The 27,521-nt window shown below is 50.0% G+C and overlaps 1 protein-coding gene across 11 annotated transcripts in view; it reads left to right on the top strand.

Moving 5' to 3' along the window:
* The first annotated feature begins 1,993 nt into the window (after positions 1-1,993).
* The window catches only part of PPP6R2 (protein phosphatase 6 regulatory subunit 2), an 85,446-nt gene continuing 59,918 nt past the window's right edge, over positions 1,994-27,521 (top strand). For 9 of the 11 annotated variants that reach the window (XM_044229018.1, XM_044229017.1, XM_044229016.1 and 6 more), the window contains exon 1: positions 1,994-2,139. The gene's annotated coding sequence lies outside the window, so the exon portion shown is untranslated. Of the gene's footprint in view, positions 2,140-17,555; positions 17,807-27,461; positions 27,483-27,521 lie in introns of those variants that run through there. The other 2 variants (XM_044229007.1, XM_044229008.1) reach the window with 2 other exon arrangements.

Here is a 27,521-nt window from a genome sequence, read left to right as displayed (position 1 = left end):
TAGCAAGAATGTCGGAATGGAAGCAGGGAATTCACTGGGAGGCTGGTGTTGTGAGTCAGGCGAGAGAAATTGGTCTTGGCCCAGCGTGTGGTTGTGGAGAGCTGGCCGTATTTAGTAGTGCAGGGATAGAAGCGCAGGATTTAGAAGTGCTGATAAATCAGTGTGCAATCTAAGAGGAGAAGGGCCCAGGCTGACCCCAGACACTGTGGCCTGGGCACAGGAAGAACATCAAGATAGACAGAGGGTTATGGGCACTCCCACAGGAGAAAAACCAGTGGGAACATTTGTAGCATCCGGCTCCCTGCCCCTGAGCCCCCATTCTGCAGCTCAATCCTTGGCACTGCCAGCATCTGCCCTAAGGGGCCTTCACTGCTGGACGTGCAGGGCGCTGCTCTTCTTGCTTGTAGGGCCATTTATTCCCCCCCCCCTTTTTTTTTTTTTAAAGATTTTATTTATTTATTTGACAGACAGAATCACAAGTAGGCAGAGAGGCAGGCAGAGAGAGAGAGGAGGAAGCAGGCTCCCTGCTGAGCAGAGAGCCCCATGTGGGACTCGATCCCAGGACCCTGAGATCATGACCTGAGCCGAAGGCAGCGGCTTAACCCACTGAGCCACCCAGGTGCCCTATTTTTTCCCCTTTTTAAAAAGATTTTATTTATTCTTTTAAGAGAGAGTGAGTAGGAGGGAGAGGGAGAGAGTACAGACACAAGGGTCAACCCACAACCACCAGATCGCTGCCTGAGCCCAAACCAAGAGTTCGACGCTCAACCCACTGAGCCTCTCAGGCGCCCTAGTGGATGCTTTTTTTTAAAAACCTAATTCCTGGAAGTTGACCCTACAGAACTTGCCAGACGTCTGCCCTGCAGGATGCAGGGAGAAGTGTTGAAAGGACCGGAGACATCCTGCTCTGAAGCGACCCAAGGGGGTGCTGGACCTGCAGGGCGAGCCCCGACGGAGGCCGTGCTCCAGCGGCTCTGCGGGCCCCCCTGCGGACAGCGCTCGGCACAGCAACGGCCCAGACGGCTTTCCCGCGACCCGGAGGATTGGGAGGGGAGGCAGGACCTTGGCTTAGACTTCCCTTAGGTTTCCATTTCCAGCATTTCCCCACGCTCCACGCTGACTCCCGAAATGATAGCTCTCATTTTGCTTTATTTCGTTTTTGTTTTAAAACAGGTTTTATTTATTGACTTGACAGAGAGCGCGAGAGGGCACAAGCAGGGGGAAGGGCAGAGGGAGCAGCAGACCCCGGCCGAGCAAGGAGCCCCATGGGGACTCGATCCCAGGACCATGACCTGAGCCGAAGGCAGACGCATCGCCGACGGAGCCCCCGGGGCGCCCATCCATCGCGCCGTGCAGGTGGGTGTGACGGAACTCGCGGCGCCGAGCTCCCCGCGCGAACCGGCGCGAACCCCCGCGGGGCGCCGGGGAAGGAGCGCGTCCGTGGCGGACCGCCGCTCACGCTGGCCTGGGCCGGGCCCTCCCCAGCGCCGAGGAGCTCCGGACACGGCCCGGGGGGGACGCCCTCGCGCAGGAGGACGCGCGCCCCGGGGTGGCGCCCTCTGGCCGCGTCCGGCCTCGGGAGGGATGGCTCTGCAGCTGCCGTGGCCCAACCCCAGAGCAAGTTCATGAAGTTCGCTCAGAAACGCGGTCGTGCCTCCGAGCAGCGGGCCACAGGGCCGGGCCGCACGCCACCGCGCCGCGCTCCCGCCGCCGCCGAGCAACGGCTGCCCCCGCGCGGCCCGCGTCCACGCAGGCGCGCCGCCCCGCGCCGCCCCGCCTCCCGGCTCGGCCCCGCCCCGCCCCGCCCCGCCTCCCGGCTCGGCCCCGCCCCGCCCCGCCCCCCGGTTCGGCCCCGCCCCGGCGCGCGCCCTCGCGCCAGACACCGCCCCCGGCGTGCGCGCGCGCTCCCGCTGCCGCCGCCATTTTGGAGCGACCTCAGCGCCGCCCGCGGCCCGAGCCGGTCCCGAGCCGCCGGCCGGCCTGCGCCGTGTCCGTGGGCGCCGTGTCCGTGGGCGCCGCGCCCGGCCGGGCCCATGTGCGTGCGGCTAGCCCCAGGTCGCCCGGGCTTCGCCTCCGCCCGCGCCCTGGCCTCCACCCGGGCCTCCGAGGAGCCGCCGCGACGCCCGGCCCGCGGGGCAGGTGAGTGCGGCCGCCCGCCGCGGCTCTTCCCAGCCGGGTCCGCCGCTCCGGCCGCGCCCGCCGCCGCCCCGCTGTGACCGCCCCGCTGTGGGTGCGCCGGTGATCGTCCGCCCCGTCCGTGTTCCCCCCGTCGGTGTCCTCCACCGCACTGCCCCCCTCGGCGGTGTCCCCGCACGGTGTCCCCTCCCGCACGCTGTCCGCCCCCGCACAGTGTCCCCCCCCGTCCCCTCCCCCTGCCAGCTCCTCCCCGTCCCCGAGGCAGTGTCCGCCTCCACCCCGGGCGGGGGTGCCCTCCCGGCCCTGACCCCCAAGTGCCCTCCTCACCGGCCACGGCCCGGGTCTCCGCACGGCTCCCGCCCTTCTCCCGCCCGGGAGGGACCCTGACCACTGGGCCGCGCTCCGCACCCGCCGGCGCTACCCTCTCTACCTGTTGCGGCGGGACTCTCCCTCCCCGGTGTCCACGCTCGTCCCTGCCCTGGCCGCTCTCTGCCGCTGCCCCTCTGTGGGGCGCGCAGCTTCCCTTCCCTGGCCTGCCCCGTGTCTTCCTCCGGCCCCATCAGCGCTGCCTTCCCTCGTGCCCGTCACTGGCCCTGACCTGTCGGGGTCGCCTCCCGCACCCCCAGCCTGCCGCTTGGTGCCCTGGCAGCCTGTTGGCGTCGTCCACCCCCTTGCTACTGAGCCTGCTCTGAGCCTGCCGCTGTCACCCCAGCTCCCCCGCTCTGTCACTCCCCAGCGGTCCCTGCCTCTCCCTGCAGCCCTGCCCCCTGTCGCTCTGCCCACCGGCCTTGTCCCTGTGGCCTTCTCAGCCTGCTGTCACCTGCTCCTGTGGCCTCCCCGGCACTCAGCTCTTACCTCTTCCCCACGTTCCCTGCTTTCTAGTTCCTCCTGCATTTGGGCCTTTCTGGCCCCTGTGAGCCAGGCTCCGGAGCCGTGAGAAGAGCTGGGGGGGCGGGCAGGGCCTGCCAGGCCGGGAGGGCCGCACGTGCCATGGCCTGGTGGTGGAGCTTCTCCAGGAGCCCAGATGATCCGAGCGTGTGGCCAGGGTGGGCTCTTGGCCTTGCAGCGGAGGGAGGAGAGGTGGGGTGTTGGGTGTGGTGCTGGGGTGCTCAGACCCGTCCGCTCAGATGTGTGCGGGCAGAGTGGTGGCCCCTGCGGCGGCTGGGGAGGGCGCAGGGTGCTGTCTAGGCTGCTTGGTGGCACAGATGGGTGCACTGTGGCTCCGTTTACTGAGCTGGGGAAGCAGGGTGTCATTCTGGGTTGGAAAGTGAGGTTTTCCTTTGGCTTGGAGTGGCGGGAGACGTCTGACACTTCCAAGGGTCAAGCAGGAAGCCGTCTGGGCAGAAGAATCTGAAGCCCCTGGGAGAGCTCAGGGTGCTGGTAAACAGGACCTCAGCACGGGGTAGTGTGTCAAGTCTTGGTGAGGGCACAGCGCAGCATCTGGCCACTCACTGTGTGCGGCAGCTCGGGATGCTTTGTATGAATTTCGTAATCCTCGGAGGACCTCGGGGGTGTGGGAACTGTTACCACCCATTTTACAGATGAGAAAACAGGTGTGCAGCCAAGAGATGATTGACTCCGGATCTACATCTCAGAGGGCTGACTAAAGCTCCTCCCCTTCCTTTTCCTTTCAGTTAAGGAAAAGGCTAACTTTCAAAACCCTGTTTTAAATTTTTGCATTAGAATGGTATCTGATTATGTACCAAGCATTTCTGTGTACACATGTGTGTGTTCCAATAAAGCTTTATTTAGAAGGAGCAGCGCAGGCCCTTTTTAAAGCGCATCACATACATCATCTTATTGAATTCTTTTTTTAAACAAAGTGCTTTACCTTTTTCTATGCTTATATCCTTGTGAGATGCAACAGACATTTTGACGAAAGGGGGTTCATGACTTGTGCAGAATTTTCCATGAACCAGAGAGTGAAAAGCAGATCTAAATTTTGTATTTTTTTTTTTTTTTTGGAAAGATTTTATTTATTTTATTTGACAGAGATCACAACTAGGCAGAGAGGCAGGCAGAGAGAGAGAGGAGGAAGCAGGCTCCCTGCCGAGCAAAGAGCCAGATGCGGGGCTCGATCCCAGGACCCTGGGATCATGACCTGAGCTGAAGGCAGAGGCTTTAACCCCCTGAGCCACCCAGGTGCCCCTAAATTTTGTATTTTGACATCTAAACCAGTAAGCATTTACACTTTTCCCTGCCCCTTCTGTCCATCTCCTAAACATTTCTTTTTTTTTTTTTTTTTTAAAGATTTTATTTATTTATTTGACAGGCAGAGATCATAAGTAGGCAGAGAGGCAGGCAGAGAGAGAGGAGGAAGCAGGCTCCCCCCTGAGCAGAGAGCCTGATGTGGGGCTCGATCCCAGAACCCTGGGATCATGACCTGAGCTGAAGGCAGAGGCTTTAACCCACTGAGCCACCCAGGCGCCCCTCCTAAACATTTCTTAAAACAACTTAATGACTGCTTACTTGTGATCTGCCTGTCAAATAAATAAATAAATAAGTCTTTTAAAAGGGGGGGGCGCCTGGTTGGCTCAGTGGGTTAAAACCACTTAATGACACAGTTACTGCCGGTGTTCCTATTCCTATTTATGTGAAGACACTGAGGCACAAGTTAAGGAAAGTGTCCAAGATCACAGTAAATCGAAGGGAGACCCGGGCTCAGCTGGGCTGGTCAGACTCTAGCAGAGCCTGTGCCTTTCACTCTCGCCCCCTGTGGGTTCCTCCTGCGCGGGAAGTCAGAGCTCTGGAGTGAAAGTCGGCCGATTCCAAAGCAGGCGTCCTGAAGTCAGTCTCATTTGCACCGCAATTTGTTTTTAAAAGATTTGTTTATTTATTTATTTATTTAAAAAAAGATTTTATTTATTTATTTATTTTTAAAAAGATTTTATTTATTTATTTGATAGACAGAGATCCCAAGTAGGCAGAGAGGCAGGCAGAGAGACAGGAAGGGAAGCAGGTTCCCCGCCAAGCAGAGAGCCGGATGCGGGGCTCGATCCCAGGACCCTGAGATCATGACCTGAGCCGAAGGCAGCGGCTTAACCCACTGAGCCACCCAGGCACCCCATGCACTGCATTCCTAAGCATCCTCAGCCATTGACTTTTTGGAAATCCTGTCAAATCTGGGTACAGCAATATCTTAACACAGGATGTCTTTTATTTCTTTATTTTTTTAGCTTTTCATTTCTTTAAAATTAATATAAGGTTCCTGGATGGCTCAGTCAGTTAAGCATCTGCCTTCTGCTGAGGTCATGATCCCAGGTTTTGGGATTGAGCCCTGAGTTGGGCTTCCTGCTCAGCAGGGGTCTGCTTCTCCTTCTCCCTCTGCCTGCCCCCACGGCCTGTGCTCTCTCTTTCTGCTCTCTCTCAAATAAATAAAATCTTAAAAAAAATACTCCACTAAAAATTATTGAAGAATATTTTACACCCAGTGAAATGTGCAGATCTTAAATATGTTTGCTGAATTTTTTTAAAGATTTTATTTATTTATTTATTTGACAGAGAAAGATCACAAGTAGGCAGAGAGACAGGCAGAGAGAGAGGGAGAAGCAGGCTCCCCGCTGAGCAGAGAGCCCGATGTGGGACTCGATCCCAGGACTCTGAGATCATGACCTGAGCTGAAGGCAGAGGCTCAACCCACTGAGCCACCCAGGCGCCCCTGTTTGCTGAATTTTGACAGATGTATATACACCCCTGTCTCCATCACTCATGTCAAGATATAGAACATTTCTGTCATTCCTAAAAGTTTCCTTGTGTCCCTTGAGTTACTGCAACCAACTTCCAAATCAGGCAACCATTGTTCTGATTCTGTCATTACAGATTGATTTTGCAGGTCCTTGGACTTCCTGTAAATGAAATCATGAAGTGGATGCTCTTTTGTGTCTTGTCTTTTGCCCAGTGTAATGCTTTTGAGATTTATTTATTTATATATTTATTTACTTGCTTGCCTAGTTTTTAAGTAATCTCTGTGTCCAGCAGAGATTGAGTCTGCGATGAAGAGCTCCACACTCCACTGACTGAGCTGTCAGGTGCCCCTTGAGGTTTATTGATGTCAATGCTTGTATCTGGTGGCTCAGTTGGTTACGCATCTCCCTTCAGCTCAGGTCAAGGTCTCGGGATCCTGGGATCGAGCCCCACGTCAGGTTTCCCCCTTAGTGGGTAATCTGTTTATTACTCTCCCTTTGCCCTTCGAGCCCTGCTGGTATGGTCTCTCAAATAAATAAACAAAATCTTTTTTTTTTTTTAAGATATTATTTATTTAATTTGACAGAGATTACAAGTAGGCAGAGAGGCCGGCAGAGAGAGAGAGAGGAGGAAGCAGGCTCTCCGCTGAGCAGAGAGCCCGATGCGGGGCTTGATCCCAGGACCCTGGGATCATGACCTGAGCCGAAGGCAGAGGCGTTAACCCACTGAGCCACCCAGGCACCCCAAGAAACAAAATCTTTAAAAAAAAAATGCTTGTATCTGTATGTTTTTGCTTTTTGAGTAGTAGTAATTTGCATGAAAATATATTTTTCTTTTCGTATTGGTATTTGGGTTGCTGTCACTTTTTTGGATATTACGACTAAAGTCAAGATTCTTATGCAAGTTTGTGGATATTTGCTATTTCTTTGGGGTAAATATTTAGGAGTGGAATTGCTGGTTCATAGTATAAATATATGTTTAACTTTTTTAGAAACTGCCAAACCATTTTCCAAACTGGTACCACTTTACATTCCCACCAGTAATGTATGGGAGTTCCAGTTTTTCCATATCCACACCAGCACTTGGTATCGTCAGTCTTTTTAATTTTAGTTATTTCCGGTGATAGTGATATCTCATTGTGGTTTAATTTGCATTTTTCTGATGAATGACGGTGAACAACTGTTTGTTTTATTTTTGGTGAACGCTTTTTTAAGATTTTATTTTATTTCAGAGAGTAAGAGAACGTGTGCATGCTCCCAAGTTCATTGGAGGGACGGGCAGAGAAGGAGGGAGAGGGCCAATCAGACTCCGAGCTGGGCCTGAGCCTGACATGGGGCTCGATCTCATGACCTCAAGATCATGACCTGAGCTGACCTGAGCAGAAATCAAGAGGCAGATGTTTAACTGCTGAGCTACCCAGGTGCCCCTTGGTGGACAACTTTTTATATGCTCATTGGCCCCTTATATTTTTCTTGTGAAGTGTCAGGTTTTTAATCCACCCTTGATTGGATTGTTTTTTAAAGATTTTTATTTATTTAGAGAGCATGCTCTAGTTGTGGGGGTAGGAGCAGAGGGAGAGGGAGTGAGAGAGCCTTAAGCAGACTTGTTCTGACTGCAGAGTCCTTTGCGGGCTGATCCTGTGACCCTGAGACCCAAGTTGAAACCCAGGAGTGCCAAGGGCCAACAGACAGCCACCCAGATGCCCCAGATTGTTTATTGTTCATTTAGGAGTTAAAATATGTATGTGCTGATAACGAATCCTTTATGATTTTGTGTGTGTATGTTTTTCTGTGTAAGGAGTACATTTTTAAATATTTTATGGTTTGCCTATTTTTCTTTTTAATTTTATTTACTTTTTTTTTTCCCCCAAGATTCTATTTGTTTCGGAGAGAACGCAAATATGAGTTGGGGGTTGGGGGCAGAGGGCGAAGCAGTCTCCCTGCTGAGCAGAGAGCCTGATGTGGGGCTTGATCCCAGGACTGTGGAATCAGACCTAAGCCAGAGGCAGACACTTAACCAAATGAGCTGCCCAGCTGTCCTGATTTTATTTACTTCTTAGAAAGTAATCTCTGCTTACGGGGTACGTGGGGGCTCAGTGGGTTGAGCCTCTGCCTTCAGCTTAGGTCATGATCCCAGGGTCCTGGAGTTGAGCCCCACATTGGACTTTCTGCTCAGCAGGCTCTCTGTTTCCCCCTCTCTCTCTGCCTGCCGCTCTGCCTGCTTGCGATCTTTCTCTGTCAAAGAAATAAATAAAATCTTTAAAAAAAAAAAAAGTAATCTCTGCATACAACATGGGGCTTAAATTTGTGATCCCGAGATCAAGGGTCATGTGCTGACTGACTGAACCAGCCAGGTATCTCTACTCTGGGTTTTTGTTTTTTTTTTTCTTTAGAGATTTTATTTGTTTATTTGACAGAGATCACAAGTAGGCAGAGAGGGAAACAGCGGGGAGGGGGTGGAGGGGGAGCAGGCTCCCCGCTGAGCAGGGAGCCCGATGCGGGGTTCGATCCCAGAACCCTGGGATTGTGACCTGAGCCGAAGACAGAGGGTTTAACCCACTGAGCCACCCAAGCACCCCACCCAGGCGTCCTCTTAATGGTGTCTTTTTTTTGTTTTTTTTTTAAAGATTTTATTTATTTATTTGAGAGAGAGAGACAGTGAGAGAGAGCATGAGCGAGGAGAAGGTCAGAGAGCGAAGCAGACTCCCCATGGAGCTGGGAGCCCGATGTGGGACTCGATCCCGGGACTCCAGGATCACGCCCTGAGCCGAAGGCAGTCGTTTAACCAACTGCGCCACCCAGGCGTCCCTATGGTGTCTTTTGATAACAAAAAATTTTAAGTTGGGTGAAGTAAAAAAACTGGTCAATATATATATTTTTAAAATTTATTATTAAAGATTTTATTTATTTGACAGACAGTGAGAGAGGAAATCCAGGCAGAGGGGAGTGGGAGAAAGAGAAGCAGGCTTCCCACTGAGCGGGGAGCCCGATGCGGGGCTCGATCCCAGCACCCTGGGATTGTGATCTGAGCCAAAGGCAGATGCTTAATGATTGAGCCACCCAGGCACCTCTGATTATTATTTTTTTTTTCAAATTTATTTATTTGACAGACAGAGATCACAAGTAGGCAGAGAGAGAGGGGGGAAGCAGGCTCCCCGGTGAGCAGAGAGCCCGATGCGGGGCTCGATCCCAGGACCCTGAGATCATGATCTGAGCCGAAGGCAGAGGCTTAACCCGCTGACACACCCAGGTGCCCCTCATTATTTTTTAATGTGAGCTGAAATCAGGGTAATTCCCTCACCCCCCATGTGGTTTATAAAATCATCCGAGCTTTTTTGGGGAGCCTTTGTTATAAATTAAACATACGTGTGCGGGCTTATTTCTGGGCTTTTTGTTACGTTTTGTTGGTGTATTTTTCTATCCTATGCCAACATCACACTGTCTTAATTACTGTAGTTTAATAATAAGTCTTGAGATGAGGTAGTGTAAGTCCTCCACCTTTATTCTTCAACAAAATTGGATTGCCGGCTTTAGAAGAAGCTCTTCAATATGTACAGAAGTTTTTGTTAGAAGTTTGGTTGGGATTACATTGATTCTGTACATCAGTGTTAGAATTGAAGTATTAACATAGTCTCCTGATTTGTACAGATGGTCTATTTTTTTTTTTTTAAAGATTTTATTTATTTATTTGACAGAGAGAGATCACAAGTAGGCAGAGAGGCAGGCAGAGAGAGAGAGGAGGAAGCAGGCTCCCTGCTGAGCAGAGAGCCCGATGCGGGACTCGATCCCAGGACCCTGAGATCATGACCTGAGCCGAAGGCAGCGGCTTAACCCACTGAGCCACCCAGGCGCCCTAGATGGTCTATTTCCTTTTATTTAAATCTCCTTGCATTTTTCTCAGCAGTATTTTACAGATACACTTTTTTCATTCAGTGTATTTGTAGGTATTTGATATTTTTGGTTATTTAAAACATTTACTTAGAATATTTTGTTTATTTGAAGGTAATCTCTGCACCCAGCGTGGGGCTCAGATCTACAGTTCTGAGATCAAGAGTCACAAGCTCCACTGACTGAGCCAGCCAGGTGCCCCATTTTCTATTTTTTACTTAAAAATTTTTTTTTTTACTTATTTGAGAGAGAAACAGAGTATGGGAGAGGGAGGGGCAAAGGGAGAGGGAGAAGCAGACTTCATGCTGAGCAGGGAGCCCGACACGGGGCTCAATCCCAGGACCTGTGATCATGACCTGAGCCGAAGGCAGACAGACATTCAACCGACTGGCTTAGTCATCCAGTCACCGCCCCCCCCCCCCAATTTTCTACTTTTTAAAGTTATTTGCTGTTAATAAAATTATTTGCTGGTTTACGTATCCTGCAACATCGCTCAATTCATTTCTCAGTTTTCATACTGGCTTTATATATTCCTTCAGATTTTTCTTCCTGTATAATCATATACAGGATTATTTAGGATATGAAGGATAATTCCTTCATTCCTTTGAAGGAAGACAGTTTATTTTCTTCCAGTTCTAATGCTTTTTATTTCTTTTTCTTGCTTTATTGTACTGGCTGGAACCTCTAATACAGTGTTGAATGGAAGTGCTGGTAGTGGGCCTTCAGTGGTTGAGGGTGTTGCTTTCTAGTCCTATTTTGTGGAATGTCTTTCCTTTTTTAATTATGAAAGGGTGTTGGATTTTGTGAAATGGCGTTTCTGCGTCTGTTGAGATGATTTGATTTCTGTCCTTTATCCTGTTAGTACGGTGTGTTGTATTAATTGATTTTCATGTGTTAAAGTAACTTTTCAGTCTTAGGATAAGTTCCCTTGGTGTGGTGTGTAATGCTTTTCTATGTGGCTGGATTTGGTTTGCTGGTATTTTGTTGAGGTTTTCTTTATGCGTATTCACAAGAGAGCTATGACTTTCTTTTCACGGGAAGTCATTGGTTTTGGTAATACCAGCCCTTTAGATGAGTCGGGATGTTGTTCTGTCCTTTTTGAAGATCAGTTTTCTATATGGGCTAATTTTCCTTCCTTCAGCGTCTCTTACGCTGTGAGTGTGCTGGGGACGGAGCCCCTCAGCTTTTGTCTGGAAAGCGCTTTGTTTTTGTATCATTTTGTGTTACTTGATTTCGTCATGGTGAGTGTACTTCAGTCCTCATCCTCTGTTTTCCCCCGTCCACCCACCCGCCTCCCTTCTGGTGGCCCGGTCTGTTCTCTGTAGTGAAGTTGAGAAGGTCTTTATTCTTTGGTTTTGAAGGATATTTTTGCTGAATATAGAATTCTGGGTGGATAGCTTTCTATTTGTCGGCACTTTGAAGAATTTGTGCTGTTGTGTCTTAGCATCTGTTGTTTCTTATGAGAAGTCTGCTATCCTTCTTAACCTTTTTTCCTATTGTGTTTGAAGTATTTTAATAAATATTTTTAAAGATTATTTATTTATTTTTAGAGAAAGAGTGTGCATGTGCGTGCGTGGGGTGTGGGGGGCAGGGTGAGAGGGAGAGAATGTCAAGCCGACTCCCTCCCTCCCACTGGGTGTGGAGCCCATGTTGGGCTCTGCCCCATGACCCTGAAATCATGACCTGAGCCAGAATGAAGAGCCGGCCACCTGACGGACGGAGCCACTCAGGTGTCCCTGCTTATTATTATAAACACTTGCTTTTTATTAGGATTTTTCCTCTTTCATTTTGACTATAATGTTCTAGGTGTGCTTTTGTATTTTTCTTTTTAGGTATTTACTCAGTTCCTTGGATCTGTGTGTTGGTATATTTAGTCAAATTAGAAACTTTCTGGCTGTTGTCTCTCAAATATTTCTTCTTTTTTTTTTAAAATATTATTTATTTATTTATTTGACAGAGAGAGATCACAAATAGGCAGAGAGGCAGGCAGAGAGAGAGAGGAGGAAGCAGGCTCCCTGCTGAGCAGGGAGCCCGATGCGGGACTCGATCCCAGGACCCCGAGATCATGACCTGAGCCGAAGGCAGCGGCTTAACCCACTGAGCCACCCAGGCGCCCTCAAATATTTCTTCTGCCTCATATTCTTTCTCCTCTCCCCTTGGGACCCCAGTGATAATTATTTTAGACTGATGTCGTCCCATAGGTTTGAATATTTTGTCCTTTTATATTCCTTTTTCTGTGTTTACATTTGTATGTTTTCTATTCTGTCTTCACAGTCATTGTTTTCTTTTTGGTGTTCATTGTGTGGTTTATTCCATCCAGTAACATTTATTTTATTTTAATTAATTAATTATTTAAAAAGATTTTATTTATTTATTTGACAGAGATCACAAGTAGGCAGAGAGGCAGCAGAGAGAGAAGGGGAAGCAGTGTCCCTGCTGAGCTGAGACCCCGATGCGGGGCTGAGCTAAAGGCAGAGGCTTTAACCTACTGAGCCACCCCGGCACCCCATTCAGTAACATTTTAATTTCAGATACTGTATTTTTCAGTCCTAGAACTTCTTTTTTTTTTTTTTTTTTAAAGATTTTATTTATTTATTTGACAGAGAGAAATCACAAGTAGTAGGAGAGGCAGGCAGAGAGAGAGAGGGAAGCAGGCTCCTGGCTGGGCAGAGAGCCCGATGCGGGACTCAATCCCAGGACCCTGAGATCATGACCTGAGCCGAAGGCAGCGGCTTAACCCACTGAGCCACCCAGGCGCCCCAGAACTTCTTTTTTTTGATCAGGTTTGCATTTCTCTGGTAATACTCATTTCTTCTTCATTCCTTCTGATGTTTTCCCCAAATCTTTTAATGTATTTATTTTTTATTTTTTTTATTTTATTTTTTTTTAAATTTTTTTTTTTTTAAAGATTTTATTTATTTATTTGACAGAGAGAGATCACAAGTAGGCAGAGAGGCAGGCAGAGAGAGAGAGAGGAGGAAGCAGGCTCCCTGCTGAGCAGAGAGCCCGATGCGGGACTCGATCCCAGGACCCTGAGATCATGACCTGAGCCGAAGGCAGCGGCTTAACCCACTGAGCCACCCAGGCGCCCTTTTAATTTATTTATAATTGCTGTTTTTATAGTTCTCATCTGCCAGTTTGAACATATGGTCATTTGACAGTTTTCTGCCGTGTATGTCTAGTAATTTTTAATTACATGATGAACATTATGGCTGGGACATTCTAGAGACTGCGATTCGGGTATTTTCCTGTAGAGAGTGTTGAGTTCTGTGCAGGCAGACTGGTGCAGTTTGGGGAGATCATCTGGATCCTACAGAAGCATGTAGCCTGTAGGCTGGGTCTTTTGTTTTGGCCCTAAGTTTTCAGACCTAGCCTTTGGATTCTGGAACGTGGTTTTCATTCTTCTGAGGTGTGGCCTGACTAGGTTTTAATGGAAAACCTTTCTCATTTGGCTGAACTGAACCTCTGGGTTCTCTCCTGCCAGGACCGGACAGCGGCGGGCGTCTTGGCTTGGCTCTTTTTCCTCGCAGCTCCTGCTTTGTGCTTGTCGTTTCTTCAGCTTTACGGACAGACAAAACGATGCTGTTTAAGGGACGTTGTGGCGATCTGGTGTGTGTGATGTGAGCGCTCTCCCTGTCTGCTGGGCCACCACGTTGGCCACGGCAGTGTGGGTGCGCGGGTATCCCGGGCTGCCTGCTCAGGGGGAGTCCGCGCCCCCACTGCCCCTGCCCTCTGTCTCTCCCAAGTAAAGAGATCAAGTCTTTAAACTGGGAAGTGAGTGGCGCCCCCGCCCGGTTTCCTCACGGGAGCGGCCTCAGCTGCGGCCACGCTGCCGACGGCGACGGCGGCCGCGGCAGGTGCGACCCAGCCGCCCCCCGCAACCCGGCGCTGCGCACGCGGTCCTGCTCGCTGTTCGCGCTGCCCCGCCAGATCCGCGCCGTTGTCGTCTGCTGTGTGGCTGCGGACGCCGACACCCGGGGCTTAACCACCGTGCTTTGGCGCGGTCAGTGGAGAGGCTGACTGCGGGCCAGGCCGCCGGACGCGGGGCCGAGGACGCAGTCGCTTCCTCCACTCGTAACCGTGGCTACCGCACATGGCCCCGTCCGTGTCCCGGCTCCCGCGCACTGAACTCTGCCCCGGGCAGCACTGCTGTCCGCCCTGGGAGGTAGCATTTTTGTCCCCGGCAGTAAGGACGCCCCAGGGCACAGGGAACCGGTGGCTCTGTCCTCAGGCCCGAAGGCAGGACGTGGTCTGGGCAGAGGGCTGCAAGGTCTGCCGGAGGCCGGGCTCCCCGCCGCGGGGCTGCGCGTCGCGCCCTCTCCATTTGGGGCCGAGCAGAAGATGCCGGTGTCCTCTCTGCGGGCTGCTGTTGGCACTAGCATGACGCCGGCTGCACATGTCCCTGCCACCTGGCAGCCCCGAAGGCCCCCTTCTGTCCCTGAGACGGAACTCAGGCACGACAGAGCCGGCCTTTCCCGTGCGCGGTTAGCGGCGGTGGCACTGCTGGTCCCAGCGGGCTCGGCTCCCCGAGGAGAAACCCGCCGACTGCTCCCTGCCGAAGACGTGTGCTTCCCTCCTCAGGGTGTCGTTTCCCTCAAGCCTGTGAAACCCTCCTCTGTCCCTTTCTTGGCTCAGTCCTGGTGAGGACCTTCGTGTCCTCTCCCTGCATCTTCATAACCCTTTCTGTAGCGCCTCTGATGCCTCCTTTTCTGTCTGTCTTGACTTGACTCCGTGTCACCCGGAGATTGGGAATATGGACTCTGCTGTCAGCCAGCCGGGCGTCCAGCTCGGAGCGGACACTCCTTAACCTGTGGCCGCGGCCGTGGCTGGTCCTGAAACGCTCGAGGCCTCCGCTGCTCGCCGTGCGGGCTGGGCCCGGCGGGCCACTGCCTGCTGCCGGCAGCCCCTGCTGCTTCCCTCTCCCCTGGCAGGGGCCCCCGCAGTCCCGCTCCCTTGGCTTCCCTGTCTTGTGCTCTGGTTTGGGCTCCGCTCGGGCTGCCGCGCTGGCTTCTGCGCGGCGCTTGTTGGGCGTGATCCCAGGTTCGCACACCTGGTACACACGTGTGCCCACTTCTCCGTCCTTCCGGGGGCCCCGGCCCGGGGTACGCCCTGCCCGCCTCCTGGTTCTCCCAGGAGTATGGGGACGAGAACAGATGCGGTGCGGGCACTGTCTGGTGTCATTTGTCGTGGGGCAGAGGCACGGCCGGGCCTTGCCGTGGTATGTCTCTGGCTCTCTGTGGAGGCGGCCCCAGGTTAACAACGGTTCAGCGTTTGATTTTTGAGCTTTACAGGGGTGCGAGAGCGCTCCGCGTTCTGCCGAAACTGTACTTGGCATTTCGAATCTGGATCTTTTCCGTGCTGGCGATCTGTGGTACGATCCCTCGTGCTGCTGGGCCGCGGCCACAGTTCCCAGTCAGCCCGCGATCACGGGGTGGACAGCCGAGACCCTGACAGCCCCGCCGTCCTTCCCCTTGAGTACGGTGCGCGGTCCGTTACACGAGGTATTGGACGCTTACTGGGAGTGGAGGAGGATCTGTCGTCGCCTCCTTTTCTCCCCGGGCATCTGGTGTTGGCCACTGTTCTAGACCCGGTGGGGGCAGTCATGACAGCTCCTTGTCGCTGAGTCACGTTTTCACTTGCACACGCACACACACACGGGGCCCATGCCCAGGGTTGTAGGCTAGTCCGTGATGGAAGCTGGATTTCACGCCAGAGAGCCTCCCCCACCCCCATGCTCAGGTCTGTCGTGCTGATGGGCTCTGGGACTGGGGCTCCGTGTGTGTCTCCAGGAGTGAAGAGGAGGGTCCGTGCTGACAGCGCCAGCGGGCCCTGCCCTTCACCTGGCGGAGCAGCCGCGATCACTAGCAGCGAGCAGAGAGGTGTTCAGCTTTTGCTCTGAGTCTTCTCTTCCTCACACTCAACAGCTAGGAGGGAGCTCTTGAGAAACCCAGGAGAAGGGGAGAACCTGCTTGGGCCAGACAAAGCTCTTGTTCAAGGTGTCTGGTGAGGCTCCGTATGGAGGCCCTTTCTGAGACTTTGGTGGGACACCTGCTGAGCTCCATCAGTGGCAGGGAGAAGCTGGAAGTTGGAAGCCCCAGGGTTGTGTGGCCGCCTAAGCTGCTGCTGCCGGGGCAGGGCCGTTGTTGAGTTCTCACGAAAGGCCAGATATGAGCTGGATACTCTCTGTCCGTGTGGGTCCCATCGCAGCCTCGCAGCTCCCAGGCTGGGGCCAGCGGGGACACAGAGGCAGGCCACCTCTCCAGCAGAGACACCGTCAGCTGAAGATCCCTTACTCTTCATAGTCTTGGCGCACATGGGATTAAAAATTTAAATTAGGGGGCGCCTGGGTGGCTCAGGGGGTTAAAGCCTCTGCCTTCAGCTCAGGTCATGATCTCGGGGTCCTGGGATCAAGCCCTGCATTGGGCTCTCTGCTCAGCAGGGAGCCTGCTTCTTCCTCTCTCTGCCTGCTTGTGATCTCTCTCTGTCAAATAAATAAATAAATAAATCCTTAAAAAAAAAATTTAAATTAGGGGGCCCATGGGTGGCTCAGTGGGTTAAGCCTCTGTCTTCAACTCAGGTCATGATCCCGGGGTCCTGGGATCAAGTCCCATATCGGGCTCTCTGCTCAGCAGGAAGCCTCCCCACCCCCCCGCCTGCCTCTCTGCCTACTTGTGATCTCTATCAAATAAATAAATAAAATATTTTAAAAAATAAAAATAAAAAAATTTAAATGAGTTAACATTTGAAGATTTGGAGATTTAAGAGAATTTGGGTTTCTTGCCTTTCTGGCAGATGTGTCCCCTGGCCCTGTGTTCCTGCAGGGGTGTAGGTGGCTGCCGTGGATCCGCTCCTGCTGCAGGCCTTGCCTCACCTGCTGTGGTCTCTGGCCGGCTGCTTCCTTCCCCTTAACACCTTCTCACCCTGCGGCCCTTTGCACCACAGCCCTTGGCTAGGACATGGCTGAAGAACTGGAAATCTGGAGACTGGGCCCTTCCCTGTTGCCGCCGTAAGACGGCTCTTGGTCTGGAAGTGTAAGTCAGGCTGTTATCTGAGTAGATGCCTGAGTAGAGCTTCCTTCCTTCCTTCCTTCTTTTTTTTTTTTTTTTTTTTTTGAAGATTTTATTTATTTATTTGACAGAGATCACAAGCAGCCAGAGAGGCAGGCAGAGAGAGAGAGGAGGAAGCAGGCTCCCCGCTGAGAAGAGAGCCCGACGTGGGGCTCCATCCCAGGACCCTGAGATCATGACCTGAGCCAAAGGCAGAGGCTTAACCCACTGAGCCCCCAGGCGCCCCAAAATTTACTATTTTAATAATTTTTAAGTGTGCACTTCAGAGGCACTAAGCACATTCACCTGGCTGTGCCCTCGTCACCCCTGCCTCTATCCAGAACTTTTCTGTCTCCCCAAACTGAAACTGTCCCTATCACACACTCTCCCCCCGCAGCCCCCTCCTCGGCCCCACTGTCCACTCTGTCCCCGGGTCTGACCACTGTGGGTGCCTCCTAGAAGTGGGTCCAGACAGGATTTGTCCTGTGTCTGGCTGGTTTCACTCAGCACCGTGTCCTCGGGGGTCCCCCAGGTCCTGGCAGGTGTCCGCTGCTCCTTCCTTTTCAAGGCTGCGGATGTGACTGAGGATAGATGCCCGCGGCCCTCTACCTGGCTCAGGGAGAAGAGGATATCATTCTTAGAAGGTCAGACTCTGAAGCTCAGCTGTTAGTTAGCCTTTGCACTATTGTGGGGGTTCCATTAGGCGGCCAAGCCAGGCTCGCTGAGTCATCTGCTGCTAGACAACCTGATTGCTTCTTGGCCTTCTGGCTAAGGTCAACTGTACTGTGTGTTCCTGTCAGTTTAATATTAGACAGCCTGACTACCTGTTGTCATGAAGTCACATCTCTCCCGTTCCTCTGCTGTCTGACACTTCTACTGTCTCATTATTTCCTGGGGATGGTCTATGAAAATCCTCCCTAGGATTGATTCACCGAGGAACCCCACGCAGTCTGGGTGACTTGTCCCAGACAGCCTTCAAAACACCCCTGTTTCCAGGGACTGGTTGGACATTCTCCATCTTAAGCGGGAGGAACGTGGCCTCCCACATCCGGGGTAAGTCCTACCTTTGGACATTTGACAGAGACTGGTCTGTGTAGCCAGGGCAGTAGTCGTCTTCTCTTCGATTTGGTGTTCTCCTTTTAAGGTCCCCTGAGACGCTTCGAATGAGACAAAGACTCTAGGTGTGAGTTTTCTTTTCTTTTTTTTAAAGATTTTATTTATTTATTTGACAGACAGAGATCATAAGGAGGCAGAGAGGCAGGCAGAGAGAGAGGGAGAAGCAGGCTCCCTGCTGAGCAGAGAGCCCGATGTGGGGCTCGATCCCAGGACCCTGGGATCATGACCCGAGCCGAAGGCAGCGGCTTAACCACTGAGCAACCCAGGTGCCCCTAGGTGTGAGTTTTCTGATGGGTAATTACACACCTACCCATAGGCACAGGTAAAGATGATCATGCAACAAATCTCTAGGTGCCCATTACTCAGCTTTGTCTGGGAGCAAGAATGTCCTGTCCCAATCAAGGTCCAGCCCAACTAAGAATCAAATTGTCGTGAGACAGATTAACAGGAGAAAATGGGGGCGCCTGGGTGGCTCAGTGGGTTAAGCCACTGCCTTCGGCTCAGGTCATGATCTCAGGGTCCTGGGATCGAGTCCCGTATCAGGCTCTCTGCTCGGCGGGGAGCCTGCTTCCTCCTCTCTCTCTCTCTGCCTGCCTCTCTGCCTGCTTGTGATCTCTCTCTGTCAAATAAATAAAATAAAATCTTTTAAAAAAAAAAAACAGGAGAAAATGTAATTTAATTTTGTATGTATGGGGAATCCAAACAGATATGGAAATTCCAAAGACAGGCAAAATAGTATATATTCTCATTCTGAACTAAGGTGAGGGGTGGGGGTCTGGGACTCCGAAGGAATGCAATTCACGGGAAGGTGAAGAAGAGCAAAGGTTCAATAAACAAATGTTTGCTGCCACTCAGGGATGCAGAGAGGACTTGGGTCAGACAGGCCTTGCTAGACTTCTCCCCATCTGGCTTACCTCCTTCGTAGTATGATGTAGTCATCTATGGTGAGAGGATTCTTCTTGGAGGCACTCCCTAAATTCTTTTTAGGCAGTTGAGGGGGAGGTAAAGAGCTTTTCCTGGATTTGCTGGGTTTTGATGGCTTTTTAACTCAGAATAATCTTTATGACAAAGTGGCCCATCCTGGGGCAGCCCTGCCCTTGACTCCTATAGTTTCAGTAGTTGTGACATTTGCCCATCTTGTTTTGCCTCTCTGTACTCCTCCTAATCTTTTTTTTTTTTTTTCCTGGTATATTTAAAAGCAAATTGTAGAAATTGTGAAATCACGCATTTTACGTGCCTGCTGATCTCTGATCTATGCTCAGCCTAAAAACGTACCTTCTGTAGTTGCTTGGTTTGAATCGAAGTTAAAGTGTTTCACTTTATTGAATGTCTCTTAAATCCTTTGTTCTTAGGGCTGACTGCCCTTCCTGTGTTGTTGGTTGGTTGGAGAAATTTGGTTATTTGTCCCGTAAGCTCCCACATTCTGGATTTCATTAGTTGCTCTTTTTATATTATTTAACTTGTTATTTCTCTCACATTTTCAGTGAAGAGATTGACAAGGTGATTAGGTTTAGGTACAAATTTTTTTTTTTTTTTTTTGACAGAGATCACAAGTAGACAGAGAGGCAGGCAGAGAGAGAGAGAGGGAAGCAGGGCCCCCGCTGAGCAGAGAGCCCCATGTGGGACTCGATCCCAGGACCCCGGGACCATGACCTGAGCCGAAGGCAGCAGCTCAACCCACTGAGCCACCCAGGCGCCCTAGGTACAAATTTTTTAGGTAGAAAAACGGAACAGGTGTGATCTGATGGATTTTAATGTACTATCCACAGGAGACCTGAATTTTTTTTTTTTTTTAAAGATTTTATTTATTTATTTGACAGAGAGAAATCACAAGTAGACGGAGAGGCTGACAGAGAGAGAGAGAGGAAGGGAAGCAGGCTCCCTGCTGAGCAGAGAGCCGGATGCGAGACTCGATCCCAGGACCCTGAGATCATGACCTGAGCTGAAGGCAGCGGCTCAACCCACTGAGCCACCCAGGTGTCCCAGGAGACCTGAATTTGAAAACATTCTCTTTCCGTTTTATATACATTTCATTTCAGAACTTTTCTTTTTCAAGATGTGAAAAGACACTTTGACCTGGGCGGTGTTGACTATCCTTTTGTCATTAAACTCTAGGGATGTCTGTCCAGATAGCAGTTTCTTCCTTCAGATTTTGGTTTAGTTCTCCGATAGGATAGATTGATTCTTAGTGTGTGATGTCTGCTTACGTGTTAAAACATTGTTTTCATTCTGCCTCCATTTCTTCACAGGACTTCCTCCAGTAGCTGCTGGAAAATGGGAGAACTGCTTCTCTTTGGCTTATTATTTCCCAGCAGACAGTATATCAAACTGAATAGAAGATGTTTAAAGAAAACAAACCCCAAATCTGGCAGTACAGAGTGGTGGCATGTGCTCGCTTATGCTGTTCCTGGAGACCGGTTTCTTACGTAGATTGTCGTCCTGTTTATCGTGGACCTTAGGGCATTTTATCTTATTCTCTTTAACTCCTGTGTCGTCGGAACAAATAATGGAATAATTACTTCAAATAGACCCGGGGTTACAGGGTGAGAAGTGAACTGGATGAGTGCCGAGAGAAGACCAGGGCGCGCTTCTTTCTACCTTAGGAGTGAGACTTCTCTATGACTTAGAACCTAGAACAGTGAAAGAAGACTGGTCAGGTTGATTCATTCATTAGTGCCGTGCAGAAATCACCATAAGCAAAGTCAAAAGACAAATGGCATTAAAAAAAGATGTTGAATTTCTGTCATAACAAAGAGCCTTTTTAAAAAAAAAAAAAAAAAAAAAGTATTTATTTATTTATTTATTTGACACAGACAGAGAGATCACAAGTAGGCAGAGAGGCAGGCAGAGAGAGAGGGAGGAAGCGGGCTTCCCGCCAAGCAGAGAGCCCGATGCGGGGCTCGATCCCAGGACCCCAAGACCATGACCTGAGCCGAAGGCAGAGGCTTTAACCCACTGAGCCACCCAGCCGCCCCAAGAGCTTTTATCTCTAATAGTTGAAAGAACTGTGTACCTGAAGCTAGCACACATAGGCTAACTAACTAGAATTTAAATAAAAACTTAAAAAAAAAAAAAGAATTCATAGAGGGGCTCCTGGCTATCTCAGCCAGAGGAGACTGCTACTCTTGATCTCGGGATTGTGAATTTGAGCCCCACATTGGGTGTAGCAGTTACTAAAAAAAAAAATAATAATAATAAAAGAAGTCATAGAAACTGAGAAGAAAAAGAAAATAACCTGATAGGGGCGCTTGGGTGGCTCAGTCATTAAGAGTCTGCAGGGTGCCTGGGTGGCTCAGTGGGTTGGGCCACTGCCTTCGGCTCGGGTCGTGGTCTCTCGGGGTCCTGGGATCAAGTCCCGCGTCGGGTTCGCTGCTCAGCGGGGAGCCTGCTTCCCCCTCTCTCTCTCTGCCTGCCTCTCTGTCTGCTTGTGATCTCTCTCTGTGAGATAAATAAATACAATCTTTAAAAAAAAAAAAGAGTCTGCATTCGGCTCAGGTCATGATCCCAGAGTCCTGGAATCGAGTCCCACATCGGGCTCCCTGCTCTGTTGGAACCCTGCTTCTCCTCCCACTCCCCCTGCTTGTGTTCCCTCTCTTGCTGTGTCTGTCAAATAAATAAACAAAAAATTAAAAAAAAAAAAAAGAAAAGAAAATAACCTGATAGAGAAAAATGGGGAAAGGATGGGAATAGATTATGGAAAATAAATAAAAATGGACTTTATGTAACTGAATAGATGCTCACTATTCATTGTAATAAAAATACTAATCGAAGCTCTACGGAGACACCACTTCCCACCATAATGGTAGAGTGGCCAGCTGTCCTGGTTTGCCCCGGACGTCTCTGGTTTCGACACTGAGAGTCCTCTGTTTTGGGAAATCTCTCGGTTCTTAGCAGACTGGGACAGTTGATCATTTTACATATTGGCAGAAATCCAGAATTTTAACTGTATGTTCTTAGGCAAAGCTGTGTTGAAACTGCCCTCTTCCCAGTAGAAACGCAGAATGGTGCGGTGCCTCTGGAGGGGTTTGTATCTTGCAGGGTTGTGTGTGGATTTGCCCTTTGGCCCAGCAATCCCACATCTAGGGATCAGTCTTAAAGATATGTTGGCAGAAATAGGAAATGATTTTGCAAAAGACTGCTCATTGCAGAATTATTTGTTATAGCAAAACACTGCAGGGGCATGTGGATGGCTCAGTGGGTTAAGCCTCTGCCTTCGGCTCAGGTCATGATCTCAGGGTTCTGGGATCGAGCCCCGCATCGGGCTCTCTGCTCGGCGGGGAGCCTGCTTCCTCCTCTCTCTCTCTCTTTCTCTGCCTGCTCCTCTGCCTACTTGTGATCTCTGTCTGTCAAATAAATAAAATCTTAAAAAAAAACAAAATACTGCAAACAACATGTCTCTCACTAGGGGTAAGTCAGCATGAAGGAGTGGTGTGCATTTATCACTAGGGGCATGAATCTAGGGTGATATGATTCAGGTCAGGACAGTGGTTGGCACCTTTGGGGACATGAGGGGTACTTCTGGGTGCTGGTAATCCAGTTTCTTAAACTGGATGGTGTGGCTGCATGAATGGGTTTATTATTATTATTATTATTATTAATTTATTTGTTTACTTGACAGATAAGTAGGCAGAGCAGGCAGAGAGAGAGGAGGAAGCAGACTCCCCACCAAGTGGAGAGCCTAATGCGGGGCTCCATCCCAGGACCCTGAGATCTGACCCGAGCCAAAGGCAGAGGCTTTAACCCATTGAGCCACCCAGGCACCCCTATTATTTTATTTATTTATTTATCTATTTATTTATTTATTTTTAAAAGATTTTATTTATTTATTTGACAGACAGAGATCACAAGTAGGCAGAGAGGCAGGCAGAGAGAGAGGAAGGGAAGCAGGCTCCCTGATGAGCAGAGAGCCCGATGTGGGACTCGATCCCAGGACCCTGAGATCATGACCTGAGCCGAAGGCAGCGGCTTAACCCACTGAGCCACCCAGGCGCCCCTATTATTATTATTTTAAAAAGAGTTTATTTGTTTATTTGCGAGAAAGAGATTGGGAGATCACAAGCAGGGGTGAGGGGAGAGGGAGAGGGAGGCTCCCTGCTGTGTGGGGAACTTGATGTGGGACTTGGTCCCAGGATCCTGGGATCGTGACCTAAGCCAAAGGCAGACACCTAACTGACTGAGCCACCTGGGTCCCCAAATAGGTTTATTTTGCGAAAATTTAGGGAGCTCTTCATTTTTGACTTGTGTGCTTTCCTTTATACTATATTTAAAATGAGTGAAAATGTTCACTTAAAGAAAGGAGTAAGGTGGGGCACCTGGTTGGCTCAGTCAGTTGAGTGTCCGGCTCTTGATTTTGCTTCAGGTCATGATCGCGGGGTTGTGGGATCGAGCCCTGCATCAGGCTCTGGCTCAGCATGGAGTCTGCTTGAGATTCTGTCTCTCTCTGCCCTCCCCCCCCTTCTCTCCCTCAAATAAATAAAATCTTTAAAAAATAGAAAAAGAGCAAGGAAGAGGCCTTTTTTTTTTTTTAAGATTTATTTATGGGGGGGTGGCTTGTGAGCAAAGAGGGAGAGGGAGAGTGAATCTCAAGCAAACTTCCTCCTGAGGGCAGAGTCCAACATGGGGCTTAATCCCAGGACCCTGAGGTCATGACTTAAGCTGAAATCAAGAGTCTGTTGAACCACCCAGGTGCCCCAGGAATTGTTTTATGAAAAAAAAAAAAAAACAAAAAAAAACTAGAAAACCAACCAAGAGGGACGCCTGGGTGGCTCAGTTGGTTGGACGACTGCCTTCGGCCAGGGCGTGATCCTGGAGTCCCGGGATCGAGTCCCACATCAGGCTCCCAGCTCCATGGGGAGTCTGCTTCGCTCTCTGACCTTCTCCTCGCTCGTGCTCTCTCTCACTGTCTTTCTCTCTCAAATAAATAAATAAAATCTTAAAAAAAAAAAAAAAGAAAAAAGAAAACAAACCAAGATACAGAATAGTAGTTTTGTACAAGAAATATTGGAAAGAATATGAAAAAAAGTATATATTTGCAGCGAAGCAGTAAATCAGAAAAATAATAAAAATAGCCAGATTGAAAGGAGGGAAACAGGTTGAAGGAATGGGGTGAGACTTTTGTAAGGTTTTTTCTTATGAGAGTTTTTTTTTTAAAAACTTTGGAAAAAATTTGGTTTTGGTTTCTTCATGTGTTCTTACGCTCCACTGCTCGGTGATTTCAGTTACAGATATGGTGGGCGCCACCCATGACAAGGTCTCATGGGTCACCAATGCTCTGGTCTTCCCTTCTTCCTTCCTTCCTTTCTTTCTTGGCTCTGTTAGTTTTTTTTTTTTAAATGGTGAGAGAGAGAGCAGAAGCATGAGTGGGGGAGGGGAGGGTGGAGACAAAATCCCAAGCGGACGCCCTCTGAGGCTCCGGACTCCAGATTATGACCTAAGTAGAGTCCAGACTTGATGCTTAACCCCCTGAGCCACCGAGGCGCCCCAGCTCTGTTCTTTTTGAAAAGTCCTTTTCTTCGGGGGGGGTGAGCCTGCTTAAGATCCTCCCTCTCCCAGGGCGCCTGGGTGGCTCAGTGGGTTAAGCCTCTGCCTTCGGCTCAGGTCATGATCCCAGGGTCCTGGGATCGAGCCCCACATCGGGCTGTCTGCTCCGCGGAGAGCTTGCTTCCTCCTCTCTCTCTCTCTCTGCTGGCCTCTCTGCCCGCTTGTGATCTCTGTCTGTCAAATAAATAAATAAAATCTTTAAAAAAAAAAAAAAAAGATCCTCCCTCTCCCTGTGCTTCTCTCTCTCTCTTTTCCTCTCTTCTCCCCCTCCCCTCTCTAAAAAAACAAAACAAAGCAAACGTTTTTTCCCTCTTCAGTCAGATTGGGTAGTTTCTGTCTTCGGTTCACTGACATTGTCTTCAGTCTCCCAGTTCTCAGCTGTCTCTCCTGTGTATGTCTTTGTATCCGGTATTTCATCCCCATTCTAGAATAGTCACTTGTCTTTCTACGTGGTGTCCATTTTTTTCCCATCTCTGTTTCTGCGACTCCATTTTTTTCACTCATTATCACTGTCTTTTCCTTTGAGTCTTTGAACATATTTATTGTAGCTGCTTAAGGTCTGTTTCTGCTAATTCTACCATTTGAGACATCCTGTTGTCTGTTTCTAATAGCTGCTTTAAAAAAAAATTTTTTTTTTCTAAAGATTTTATTTTTCAAAGATTTTATTCACTTATTGGAAAGAGACCGAGAGCGTGTGAGCTGGAGGGAGGGCGTCCACAGCAGACCGTGCCCTGAGTGCGGAGCCGGGCACGGGGCGCGATCTCACCGCCCTGGGATCATGACCTTACCCAAAGCCACAAGTCAGCCTCTTAACGGACTGCGGCCCCCCCCCCCCGAGATTTTTTCAGTAATCTCTGCACCTGGCCTGGGCTCCAACCCGCAACCTGAGATCAAGGGTAGCACACTCCACCAGCCAGCCAGGCGCCCCAGCGGCTTTTTTTTTTTTTAAAGAGAGAAAGAGAGAAGGAGAGCCTGAACAGGGTGGGGCAGAGAGACAGAGGGCCCAGCAGACTCCTTGCGGAGCGTGCAGCCCCGTGCAGGGCTCGATCCCACGGAGATCACGGCCAGAGTCAAGATCAGGAGTTAGAGGCTCCACAGACACACGTGCCCCTCCCCACTGGCTGCCTTTTTCTGTTTTTAAGATTTTATTTATTTATTTGATGGAGAATGAGAGAGAAAGAGAGTGAGCACTAGCAGAAGGGGGAGCAGCAACTAGAGGGAGAGGCAGAAGCACACTCCCACTGAGCAAGGAGCCCGATGTGGGGCTCCTGAGATCATGAGCTGAGCCCGTCAGATGCTTAACTAACGGACCTACCCAGGCGGGCCCACAAACCCACAGCGGCTTTTTAATTAAGAAAAAAAAATCATAGTTAAAATTTCTGCTGCGTTGTATGTCGCACAACTTTTTTTATATATTGGTATCTGGATTATGATCTCGAGTTTTGTTCTGGCAGATAGATGACTGGAAGATCATTTTGGTCCTCTCAGTCTTGGTTTTGCTCTGTCTGGTGTAGCCTTGCTCTGGTTGTTAATACCTGGGTCTTTGCTGTGTGCCTCAGGTGCTCTGGGAGGGCCTTGGTTCCGCTGTTGTGCCGAGTTGCAGAGCTTGGAGCGCCCGGCACCTCCCAGCCTGCGGGACACGTGGTGTCTTTGGTCCGCTCTCCGCCGCACTGCCCTCCATTGATGGGTTCTGTTGGTCTGGACACCTCTTAAGTACCTTTGACTTTGGATACCTGTACATATTTTACAGAAGTAAAAAAAAATAAATAAACAATAGCAAATTAGAAATCCCCTTTCCCCCAGTTGAACATAAATACAAACAAATGAACATTAGTTTAAAATCAGAATAAACAGGCCTAAAGTCACTCTTATAGAAATACTTCATTATTTTGAAAACTGTGTATGGGGGCTCCTGGGTGGCTCAGTCCTTAACCGTCTGCCTTCGGCTCAGGTCATGATCCCGGGGTCCTGACATCGAGCCTCACATCGGGCTCCCTGCTCCACTGGAAGCCTGCTTCTCCCTCTCCTGCTCCCCCTGCTTGTGTTTCTTCTTTTGCTGGTCTCTGTCAAGTAAATAAAGTCTTTAAAAAAAAAAAAAAAGAAAACGGTATGAAGTGCTGCAAAGCCAGTATTGAACTATTCAACTTAATAATTTTGATTATGAAGTGTTAGTTTTAAGAAGAGTTGGGCTATTTCAGAAGATGGTAATGTAAGGGCCTGTTTAGCCAGAGAGGCCCCACCCTGGTTCAACAGCCATTTTGGTGTTCGTGCAGTAGAACTTGAACTGACACCCCCCCAACTTACTTAGAAGCAAGTCGGGGAAACCAGTCCCGGGTAACAAAGCCCAAATACGAGGGTGGGTCAGGCCCGGTGGAGATAACAGCCCGGATTCGGGAAGAGTCGGGCCAGGTGGAGACATCCAGTCGCGCATCCTGTCTCCGTAGCTACCAAGGAGTGTGGGCCCCGCATTTTGGGCTCCAGTTGTGACTGAGGCGATAGGCTAGTGCAGATAGCTACTGTGGGGTGGATGGGAATTCAGTTGGCCGCCCGTGTGTGACCCAGCATGACTGTGCAGCTTTCTCCGTGTGTTACCATCTCATTGGCCACCTGTGTGTGGCCAGGCCCCACCAGGTCTTTGCTCTCTAAAAGTTAGTCTGTGAGGCCGGGAGGTCGTCGCCTTCTCTGTAAGGGGTGCTCCCGACCGGGCTGTTGGACGGTCGGTTTGATTCTTGATGCTTGGTGCGAAATAAAGCTTTGCTTGACCTTTGCTCCTTTGACCATGGACCCACTATTGGGGGACCCAACATTGGGGGAGCCAACAGTAACACTGACTTATTTCTGGCTCACTAGCACAACTTTGATTGTCTTTGTTTGGTTTTTATTTTTATTTATTTACTTATTTTTTAAAAAGATTTTCTTTCTTTATTTGACAGAGATCACAAGTAGGCAGAGAGGCAGAGGAAGGGAAGCAGGCTCCCTGCTGAGCAAAGAGCCCAATTCGGGGCTTGTTCCCAGGACCCTGGGATCATGACCTGAGCCGAAGGCAGAGCCTTTAATCCACTGAGCCACCCAGGTGCCCCTTGTTTGGTTTTTATATGAAATTTTAAAAATA

Source organism: Neovison vison, chromosome 12 (genome assembly GCF_020171115.1).
Source record: "Neovison vison isolate M4711 chromosome 12, ASM_NN_V1, whole genome shotgun sequence".
NCBI classification, from domain to species: Eukaryota; Metazoa; Chordata; class Mammalia; order Carnivora; family Mustelidae; genus Neogale; species Neogale vison.
The sequence above is the reverse complement of the archived record's forward strand: the minus strand, read 5'-3'. Positions and strand labels throughout refer to the sequence as shown.